The following is an 11,171-nucleotide window of genomic DNA, read 5'->3' as shown; positions in this document are numbered from 1 at the left end:
ATGATACACAACTTATGTTGCAATGATAATGCTTGTGACGATGTATGCACAGGTAAAATGTAGCAGACGTTCCCTAGTTGACTGATGGCCCTGTAGGCAACACGAGAGAATTAGCACCGAGATTTGCAAGGTACCCGTGAATAGAAAGGGCAAATCATAGTGGGCTCCACCCACGTGATGAAAGGAGCTGCCATTATTTTTAGACGTACGATGCGGCTAATCAATGGCAGTCGAACCGGCTGATCCATGCGGGAAATCAGCCGGCTAACACCTAGCGCAGCCCAGCTACAAGTGCGCGTGGGTTGCAATTTGCAGGGCACGGTCTCTCCTAGGAAAGATTCAAGGCACGGTTGTCTTTGCTTGCCCTTCAACTATTATAGTACTCCCTCCGTAAACTAATATAAGAGTGTTTAGATTATTATTTTAGTGATCTAAATGCTTTTATATTAGTTTACAAAGGGAGTATTAGATAGGTAAACTGCAAACATATTTTGGTTTGTTTGAGTACTCTTGTATAAGAGTTGCAACTAATAACACTTTTGAATGCTTTAGCTTTTCTTTTTCACATCTTCAAATCAGTTGCTTGTGGATTGATGCGTATGGTCTAGCATGTGTATGTATGATGCAGTTCAGCGCACTGTAGAAATTATAACCACTATTAAATGAAGCTACTGCAAATGTAGTTGAAATGATTGTTAAAAGGGACCGAATTTAAAAACATTGCATTGTGGCAAGGCAGAAATGGTAGTTGAATGTGTAGTCATTTGAAAAATTATTTCCTTGCACCTTTTTATTATGATCCTATAGCAAAGCATGTGCACTATGCTATGATAAGTAAATCACGATGATTGCATACAAAATATTAATGCCCCGTTGCAATGCACGGAGAGTTACCTAGTTCTTCCTTCAAGATTCTCTGTGTTAGCGAAAGTGTATTCTCTACATAGCCTAGCGCTAGTCCTTGGCTTATTTTGGCGTGAGTTAGTTAAGGCACGCATGTATATCTTGTAACACTCAGGTCAATCAATACGAGAACAGTGTGTTGTACGAACCCCTCTCTCCCTCCTCTCGCTCGGTCTCTGACATGGTATCAGATATCTGAGATCCTCACCTTCTGATGCCTCTCTTCCTCCTCCTTGCGACCATGAGCGACTCCTTCATCTCCTCCAACGACTCGAGCTCCGACGAAGAGTTCGACCTCCCCGTCGCAACACAAACCCTTCCCACTACTCTCATCCAAGGTCCGCGCACCCAGGATCATGTCCTCGTCACCCTGGATTACGAGAAGGAGAACTACGGGCTATGGCGTCATCAATTCCTCGCCGCTCTCGCCAAGTTCGGCCTCACCAATCACATAGATGGCTCGCAAGTGTATGCCACCTCCGATTGGACCCTCAACGACTTCGCCATCGTCTCCTGGTACAACACATCCGTGACTCCTTCGACCTTGGAGATCGTCGAGGATCGCAAGGACACGTCGTACTCTCTCTAGCACTCTCTCCGCTCTCTCTTCCACAACAACCGCGACGCCCGGATCACCTACCTGCTCGACGAGTTCCACAGCTTCATCCAAGGGGATCTCTCCCTCGTCGACTACACGTATCGGCTCAAGCAGATGGCCGATACTTTCCGGGATTTGGGCCATCGCATCAAGGACCGCGACCTCGTCTACAGTGTGTTGCGCGACCTCAACATCGCCTGCAGCATGCCGCCCCAAACATGACCAGGGGCAGCCGCCCCACCTTCATCAGCGCCTTAGCCACCAGGCGCGTGTCGCCGCACGCACGGGCCTGCTCGCCCAGGCCGACGCCTTCTATGCGGTGCACCCACCGCCGCCGCCGGCCCCAGCCCTGGCCTCCTTCAACCCAGCTCTCCTCGAGGCCAATTCCTCAGGCGCAGTCGGCTCGGCTTCCAACAATCGTGGCAAGAAGAAACACAAACATAATCCGGCGAACGGCGGTAGCTCGTCTTCCGGCGGGGGGCCCTCCAGCGGCCTGCTCTAGGGCCCCTCCGGCAGCCCGCTCCGCCCACCACCGCTGCTGGGACGTTTCAGGGCATACTTGGCGCCCGCCCCCTGGCCCAGCCATGCATCAGGCACTGCAGGCCTCGACCACGCATGCGACTCAATGGGATCAAGCGGCGCTCATTGCCGCTCTCAACCAGATGTCTGTGCACCCGCCATCTGCACCAGGCGGCAAGTGGGTCTTCAACAGCGGCGCCTCCTCCCACATGAGCTCCGGCTCCGGTACACCCTACACCCCTCCCAAGCCCTCTTCTCCTTCTTCTATCTTCGTCGGCAATGGCTCCACACTACCCATTACCGTTGTCGGCTCCAATACCCTTCCCTGCCCCTCCCGCCCTTTCTCTCTTCTTCAAATCCTCATCTCCCCATCTCTCATTAAAAATCTCGTTTTCGTTCGTGCGTTTACTTGTGACAATTCCGTTTGGGTTGAATTTGGCCCCTATGGCTTTTCTATTAAGGACCTCGCTACCAAGACTGTGCTTCTCCGATATAACTCCTCCGGTGATTTATACACCTTCGCGCCGCCACGACACTGCCTCACCATTGCCGTCACTGCCGACCTTTGGCACCAACGCCTCGGCCGCCATCCTCGCCAAGGCTTCTACCTACTTTGATATTAGTTGTAATAAGAGCTGGACGACCCATTGCGCCGCTTGTCGTCTCAAACACACTAGGCTTCCATTTACTTCTTTCTACTTCTTCCACCACTTTTCCCTTTGAACTTTGTCATTGTGATTTATGGACAAGTCGTGTCATGAGTGTATTATATGGAAAATGTTTCGCGTCTACACGCCGGCCGAAGATTCGGCCGGCCGAGCGCGCGTCATAGGATTAGCACTAATCCTACGGTGTGGCTGGCTGCCTGCGGGTCGCGATCTTCTTTCTATTTTGAGAGCACGTGCTGGTGGCGTTGTCCTCCATTCGTTTCTTTCTTCCGCTCCTGTATGCAGCTTCTTTGAAATCGGCGCCCGCGTGATCGTGGTCTCAAACTACACGTGGATCGATGTCCTCCATTCGTTTCTTTCTTCCTCCCTTGGACGCCACCTTTCTTCTTTCCCAACTAGCCATAGCACACACACGCACCATAAACTTGAGTAGCTAGCTGCATGGCGTCCCTAGCTACAAACGGTGTCCGGTGTCCAGGGGGAGCTCCCGCCACGAACGGCGGGCTTGGCGACCGCGGGCGGCAAGAACGGGTTGGCGCTTTACCCGAGGCACCCCACGCCCTGGTTTTTGCTACATGCTACAAACCGCATCGCAAAGTGCTAGTACAACCAACTTCCCACACTGCTACAAACAGCACTCCGTTTTGCTTCATCGCGCAAACGGCATCGTAGTGTATTTCCGATGTCACAGCTTGCTACATCCAGCGTCGTGTTTTGCTACCACCAGCCCCCACACTGCTACAACCGGCGTCACATTTTGCTTCATTGTGCAAAACGGCGTCGCGGATTTTGCTACAATCAGCATCACGTCCTGCTACATTCAGCGTCGTGTTTTGCTACCACCAGCCCCCACACTGCTACAACCGGCGTCACATTTTGCTTCATTGTGCAAAACGGCGTCGCGGATTTTGCTACAATCAGCATCACGTCCTGCTACATCCAATGTCGTGTTTTGCTACAACCGGCACGATGAGCTGCAAGCGGCAGCGCCGCAAGATACTATGGCTCGGCGATGAAACGGTTTTTTTTTGCTGGAACCGGCGAGCTGAGTTGGTGCGACGATGAGCGACGGAAAACGAAGATGACTTTTTTTGCTGCAACTGTTTTTGGCGTTTGCTACGACTGGCGGGCGTTTTTGGTGTAACTAGCAACCAAAGGAGGTACACTGCAAGCTCGTCCATGGAGGCGGGGGGAGGGCCGGGACGAGGGCGGAGCTGTGTCTGGCCGGCGGCAGATCTATGCAATCAGCGGCAAAGCCGCATATGGCGAGCGTGGGGCGTCCGGCGAGAGCCCCAGCTGTCCTTTTTTTCTCCAAGCCTGTGCGGAAAGGGAGGGTCTAGCTTGTGCACTAATCAAGGTTGTTAATACGCGCTCGATCGAACGCTAGCCAGCTAACCGGCCAAAATTTCGGCCGGCGCGCCGGCGCCTAGCAGTGCCCTAGTTTTATTTGGTTATTCTTGATGACTACACACATTATGTATGGACCTTTCTCATTCGGTCAAAGTTCACCACCTAGTTGTTCTATTTTATGCCTTCATGAAAACTCAATTTTCTCGCCTATCCTAGCTTTCAAACTGATAAATGGCCGCGAATTCGACAACCTTGCCAATAGCTCCCTCCTAGCATCCCACGACACACTCCTTCGCCTTACATGCCCCTACACTTGTCAACAAAACGGCAAGGCAGAGCGTATCCTCCGCACCCTCAATGACGGCGTCCGGACTCTTCTTCTTCACGCCTACATGCCTCATCGAGAGTAAAGTCTATTTTAAAACTTGAATTTCTAGAGCTGGTCGAAATCAAGCCGTGAACTCTGAATCCCTGAAGTCGATACCCTGTGCTCAGCGATCCCGGTCAATCTCAACCTCAAACGTGTTCAATGTTGTTTGGCACATCGGGAAAAGACGATCCCGGACGGGATCACCCGCTACAGCCAGTTCCACGACGAGGCCACGATGGAGACGTTCAAAGGCTGCACGCATGCACGTGGAGGGTTGTGCTGCGAGGGGATTTTTTCTGGAATGAAACAAGTACGGGCTATGAAAGATAGATACGACAAGTGGGACCGTATAGTCATTGAGAGTAAAGAGTTATGCTGGTGAGGGTTGGCCTTTTCCCGGTGTAGCATACTGATATGCACCGGTATTAGGGTTGAGTTTGACCAGGAGCAAAGAGGACAGGGTGCCATTTCAGGGATTTAAAGGTGAGGGTTTGATACCGACGAGGCATACGAATTCAAGGTTTATTTTAGACTTCACTCCACCAGGTTTCCGTCACTCTTGCGTGTGTTCGGCTGGCTGCCTTTGTTATCCCAACAAACTAGCCACGATCGGTGGCTTGCGTTTTTTTGGGATGACCCGGCGAATCCTCTTCTCTCGGCACGTTACGTTCGTGGAGAGCGTTTTCCCTTTCAAAACTTTATCCCAATCCTCTCCTGAATCACCGGAATCAGCCGCAGATCCACCTAATCTGCCTCACGTACCTCCTGCATGGCTCGCCACTTGTGCCATGCAGCCCACGCCTCCCAGATCGCCCATGCAAAGCGGGATGCAGCACACCGCGTCCCGCTCGCAACCCACTCCCCCACGTCCCACCCATCCACCACTTCCCTGCCCCGCTCCATCAACTCCCAACCACACGCCCAACTCTCCCGCGCGCGCGCGCCTGCCCCCACGGTCACCTCCCCAGCGCTCGCTCGTCCTCCACATCCGATGATGACGCGTGCGCGGCACGGGATTTTTCAGCCCAACCCACGTTACACCAATCTTCACGCGTCCGTGATCTCTCCCGTTCCTACATCCGTTCGCTCCGCTTTAGGTGACCCAAAACTGGCATGCAGCCATGCAAAGTGAGCACGATGCCCTCATGTCTATCTAACTCCACGTGGACACTCGTGCCTCGTCCGCCCAGTACAAACATCGTCACTGGCAAATGGGTTTTCCAGCACAAAACGAAGGCCGATGGCTCGCTCGAACGCTATAAAGCATGCTGGATGGCCCGTGGCTTCGCTCAACACCCGAGCATTGATTTTGGTGACACCTTTTCTCCGGTGGTCAAGCCGGCGACAATTCGGACAGTGCTTATCTTGGCGTGCTCATGTGGTTGGCCCGTGCACCAACTTGATGTGAAGAACGTCGTCCTTCACGGTGTTCTTGATGAGCAGGTCTACTGCCATCAACCCGCTGGCTTGGTCGACGACACTCACCGCGATCATGTTTGTCGTCTTTCCAAGTCCCCACGGGCTTGGTTCCATCGCTTTGCCGCCTTCATCGCCACGACCGGGTTCACCGCCTCGCGCTCAGACGCCTCGTTGTTCATCCTCCGGTGGGGCGATGATGCCGCCTACCTGCTATTGTACATCAACGACATCGTCCTCGCAGCTTCATCGACGACTCTTCTTCACACTGTCGTCGCTCAGCTACAGCGAGAGTTTGCGATGACGGACATGGGCGCTCTTCACTACTTCCTTATCATCCACGTATAGCGCACCTCGCGTGGGTTCTTCGTCAACCAAGCCCAATACACCGAGGAACTTCTTCAAAGGGTCGGCATGTCACAGTGACGTCCCGTCTCCACTCCGGTCGACACGTCGCCCAAGCTCACCGCCGATGCCGGATCACCTGTCTGTGGTCCCTCTGAATATTACAACCTTGCGGGTGGCCTGCAATACCTCACTATGACTCGCACAGACTTGGTGTACGCCGTGCAGCAAGCGTGCTTGCATATGCATGATCCTGGCGACTATCATCTCTCCATCATCAAACGGATCTTGCGGTATGTTCGTGGCACCTCTACATATGGGCCTCTCCTACGGGCATCACCATCGACTGGCATTGTCGCCTACTCGGATGAGGACTGGGCCGGGTGCCCAGACACCCGACGTTCTACATCGGGGTATTGTGTTTATCTCGACGACACGCTCATCAGCTGGTCCTCTAAGCGGCAAGCTACAGTCTCTCGCTTCAGTGTGGAAGCAGAGTATCGTGATGTCGCCAACGCCGTCGCCGACCGCGTGTGGCTCTGATAACTTCTTGGTGAGCTTGGGTGCCCTCTACCGAAGGCCACCGTTGTGTTCTGTGACAACATATCCGCTGTTTACATGTCCACCAACCCCGTGCATCATCGGAGAGGACAAAACACATCGAGTTGGACATTCATTTTGTCAGGGAGGAGGTGGCCCTCGGCGAGTTTCACATTGTACATGTGCCTACTACACATCAGCTAACCGACATCATGACTAAGGGTTTACCGACATTTGCATTTCAGTCTTTCCGGTCCGGTCTTTGCGTCTTGCAAGGCAGCGATGACTCGACTGCAGTGGGGTGTTAGCGAACGTGTATTCTCTACATAGTCTAGCGCTAGTCCTTGCGATAAATTACAATTGGACATGCAGCCACGCGAGGTTGATAGCACGCCCACCCATTCCCACGCGATTCGTGCAAGTTTTATATAGGGAGCAATGTATATTGATATCTCCGGGCTGTATCAATGCAGTATAGAGTCTGTGTTCCCTCTGAACTCTCAACCACATGCTCCACAAGACAATAGCACACAAGGACACAAGGTGCATTGAATCGCTTGTCAGTCACAACGGCTACCTCTCGGTCTCTTTAAACCAGTCGGTCTTCTTGTTTAGGCAGTTCAGCCATTCTTGGCCGCTCTCCATCTCGCTCTTGTTTAACACCATCGACTTGCCACAGCTGAGAAAGATGTGTTCATCCATGCGTCAGGGCAGTTTTCCACCACCTCCATCACTTTTCCTTTCAAATCAGGTCGCCCCGAGTGCAACGTAGAGTACGTGGTCTGATTCATTTCTGGCACAGTTTTGAATCCAGACGGGGTGGCATTTCTACTAGAGCCATGGTGTAAGTTCATCATCCATCGTTTTTCATCTCTCTCTTACACTCCGCCTGGCTAATCCAATTTCTTTGCAGGCAGGAGGATGCAGATTTGAAGTGGGAGAATATGTACATTCAGTACTTCAGCACGAGATGGGGTCACCTACTATCACCTGCTGGAAGAGGATCAAGGCTGGCTGAAGATCGTCTTCATCATGTGCCTTGCAAATCTAGTGGCCATCATCGTGCTCTTCGTTCGTTCACAACAACTGAAACTCATTCCCTGTACAAGGATCGTCGTCGTTGCCTGCATTCAGCAGTGCACTCAACCAGATCGTCCGCGAACCACTACTTACCTAGTAGTATTTATGTTTTGTCATCATTCCCCCATGTATCTCCTAGTAAGTGTTGCTTCTTCACCTACCACGCAGGCAGCGTGTGTTTATGGGCTGTCCACTAATAATTGAGCTTTGCAACGCTGCACTTAATATCCACTATTAGCACTTGCTTGCCTTGGTCACAAACGGTAATCATTCCTATATACTCTCTTCGTCCCAAAATAAGTGTCTCAAACTTAGTACAAATTTGTATTAAAGTTAGTACAAACTTGAGACACTTATTTTGGGACGGAGGGAGTAGTATATTATAAATCTCCATCTTCCCATATAATCAGAGCATCTCCAACAGCCGCCCAACGGGCGGCGCGCTAAAAATGCGTTTGCAGCGCGTCGATCGCCTGTTTTGGCGCGGTGGGAGCGCTGGCTCCAGCGGTCGCTGTAAACTTTAGCGCGCGCACGTAGCTCCAGCAGGTGCGCTAAAATGCAGCGCGGGCGAGCAGCCAGCGCTTGCCATATGTTGCATTTTGGACACAAAATGAATTTCAAACATCAAAACAAAGACATGGCATAATTTGAATCACACAACAACAAGTTCATGATGACATAAAAAGTTCATGCCCACAACATCATCCAACCAAGTTCAAAATTCGAACCAAGTTCATGACACAAAAGATCACACCAACAAATGGCCCATAAACAATCAAGCCTCGTCCTCGTCTTCATCTTCCTCTTTCTCTTCCTCTTCCTCTTCCTCCGATTCATCATCCGAAGACGATTCTTCCTCCTCCTCTTCATTGTCGCGCACGGTGTTGGCAAGATCTTCAACGGCATCATGCGAAGGTGTTGGCACGCCGGAAGACATTCCGCATATGCCGCCCAGAGGTGCTTCCATGCCTCCCATGAGAGACGCAAAACTCATGCCTCCCATGCCGCCAATGCTGCCCGGAGGTGCTCCGAAGCCATCCATGCCTCCCATGGTCTCTGTGGTAGCTCCAAAGCCACCCATGGTAGCTCTGAAGCCACTGATGCCTCCCATGCCACCAATGCCACCACCACCCATGCCGCCAATGCCACCGCCACCCATGCTGCGAATCATGACTCTTTTTTGGATCAAGACTTCTTCACGGGCAAGATTGACATACTCCTTTTGCGCCTCATTGAGGATAGATGTGTCCAAGAAGAACAAGTACTTCTCCCAATCCAACAACCTAGATCATTCCTCCATGCCCACCTTCCTCTCCTCCAATGCCACCTTCCTCTCCTCGGACGCCACCCTCCTCTCCTCGGCCGCGGCATCTTGGTTCCTTGCCATCTTCCTCACCTTGTTCGCTTCTTTTCTTGCCTTTACAATAGCTTCCATAGCATTTTTGAGCTCATCATCTCCTTTCCTCTTCTTCTTTTCTTTTACGTCTTTCTTGCACCCATCCGGTCGTTTTGGCTTCGAGTATGAAACTGAGTTTGGTGTAGGGCTTCTCTTGCCGTCATCACTTGATGCCTCCTCATCATCATCATCCAACTCAATTGTTTGCTTGAGTTTGTTACTCTCATCAACATCATAGATATAATCACGCTTCTTCCATTTCTCATCATCCTTCAATTCCTCATAGCAATGAGGCAAGGTAAATGGTCTCCTTTATTGATCTTCCCTTTCTTGCTCTTCTTCTCCTCTCCTTTGAACAAGTTTTTTGCAATATTGAACTACAAAAAAACAAAACAAGTTATCACTACAAACACCAAGAACAAGCATGATGAACATGGATGAAATGGCACTTACCCTATCTATACCATTAGTGCCACTTGGGTTCAACTTGTCAACAACCTTTTGTGCGGCCACCCACTTTTGACAATCTCGGTTGATTGTCGACCACCGGGAGCGAAGAGATCGTGTCGAGCGGTCGATTCCACTCTTGTTGTGTAGATCAAAGTGCTCCTTCATCCGGCTCCAATATGCATCTCTACTTTGATCAGCTCCAACGGATGGATCCCTTGACACTTGCAACCAAGTATTGCATAGCAAGACGTCTTCATCATTGGTGTAATTGCCTCCTCTTCCTTTCGGTGCGTCGACAATGCCCTCACCATCCTCGTCCACCTCGAACTCATGGTCATCGAAATGCATGTCATTGGTTTGAGACCAATGAGAATTGTTAGAGCCAACACCCATAGTTGACATATATGCCTCATCGTTGAAACTACAAAGTATATACAATGAAGAAAATAAGCTATCTATATGTATGCATTCAAAAAATAACAACAAAAAGTTGGCAAAATTTTATACCTTTGGGGCATTTCCTCGAACACCTTGTGCGCGTCGGCCGCCGGCTCAACAAGTGAGCTCGCCGGCGCTTCGGTAGCCGCCGTGTCCGCCGCACACCCCGCAAGCTTCTTCCTCAACGGCTTGGAGGAGCCAGAGCCGTCCGCCGCCTTGTTCTTCTTCGCGGATAGCTTGCTCTTCTTCGGCCGCGCCGCATTTGGGAGCTTCGAGATGGGGGCATGTGGCTCGGCGGGCGCCGGCACGACGCCACCCGCCGCCGTGGTCATCCGTGGTGGCATGAAAAGGCCGCGCGCGATACCGGTGCTTGGAGGAGCGCTGGCGGAGGCGAAGCTAAAGCTCCCCGCGCTAGGGTTTGCAGCGGCGGCGGAGGGGTCACGGGTGTAGGAAGGGGTGAGGGGGGTGCTGGCACGGGCGTCCATCGGGTCAATTTGCTGGCGGCGGCGCGGGGCGGGGCGAAGGTGGTGCGGCGAAGAGAGTGCGGCGCGAGCGCTCGAGTGTGCGGCGCGCAGAAGCGGGCGCATCAAATACACAGGCGCGATGGCGATTCGGACCGCGCGTTGTACTCTATATGCCGCGCGTGCGTTTATCACACGTCCACACTGGAGCCCAATTATCGATTGCGCATGTGCTAAAAGGGACAAATTTGCGGCGCGACATTTATTTAATGTGCGGCTGTTGGAGATGCTCTCAGTGTCAAGGACATGCCTTCAAAAAAGTGCATGACATAATTTAACTGTCCCAGCAAAACAGCCATAAAACAGATGTTTAATTCGCGTGCAGTTAGTGTTTAATGCTTGCACGTGTGAGGTCATTGTGCTATTTATCAAGCGCAGCTGCTCAACAGGGTACGCTGCCAGTCCCAGGCGTCCTTAGAATTTAATAAGCTTCCGCTTCTGTCTTCATCTTACCGAGCATCACACATTTAGATAAAAGTACAGTACTGTAGTGGAGATCGTCTGAATTCGAAAATCATATGAAAGCATACCTTGACCTACCCAAGCTTATCATCTAGAGCTACATAACTTTCAGGCA

Source organism: Triticum aestivum, chromosome 1B, assembly GCF_018294505.1.
Source record: "Triticum aestivum cultivar Chinese Spring chromosome 1B, IWGSC CS RefSeq v2.1, whole genome shotgun sequence".
NCBI lineage: Eukaryota > Viridiplantae > Streptophyta > Magnoliopsida > Poales > Poaceae > Triticum > Triticum aestivum.
This window is presented reverse-complemented; position numbering follows the sequence as displayed.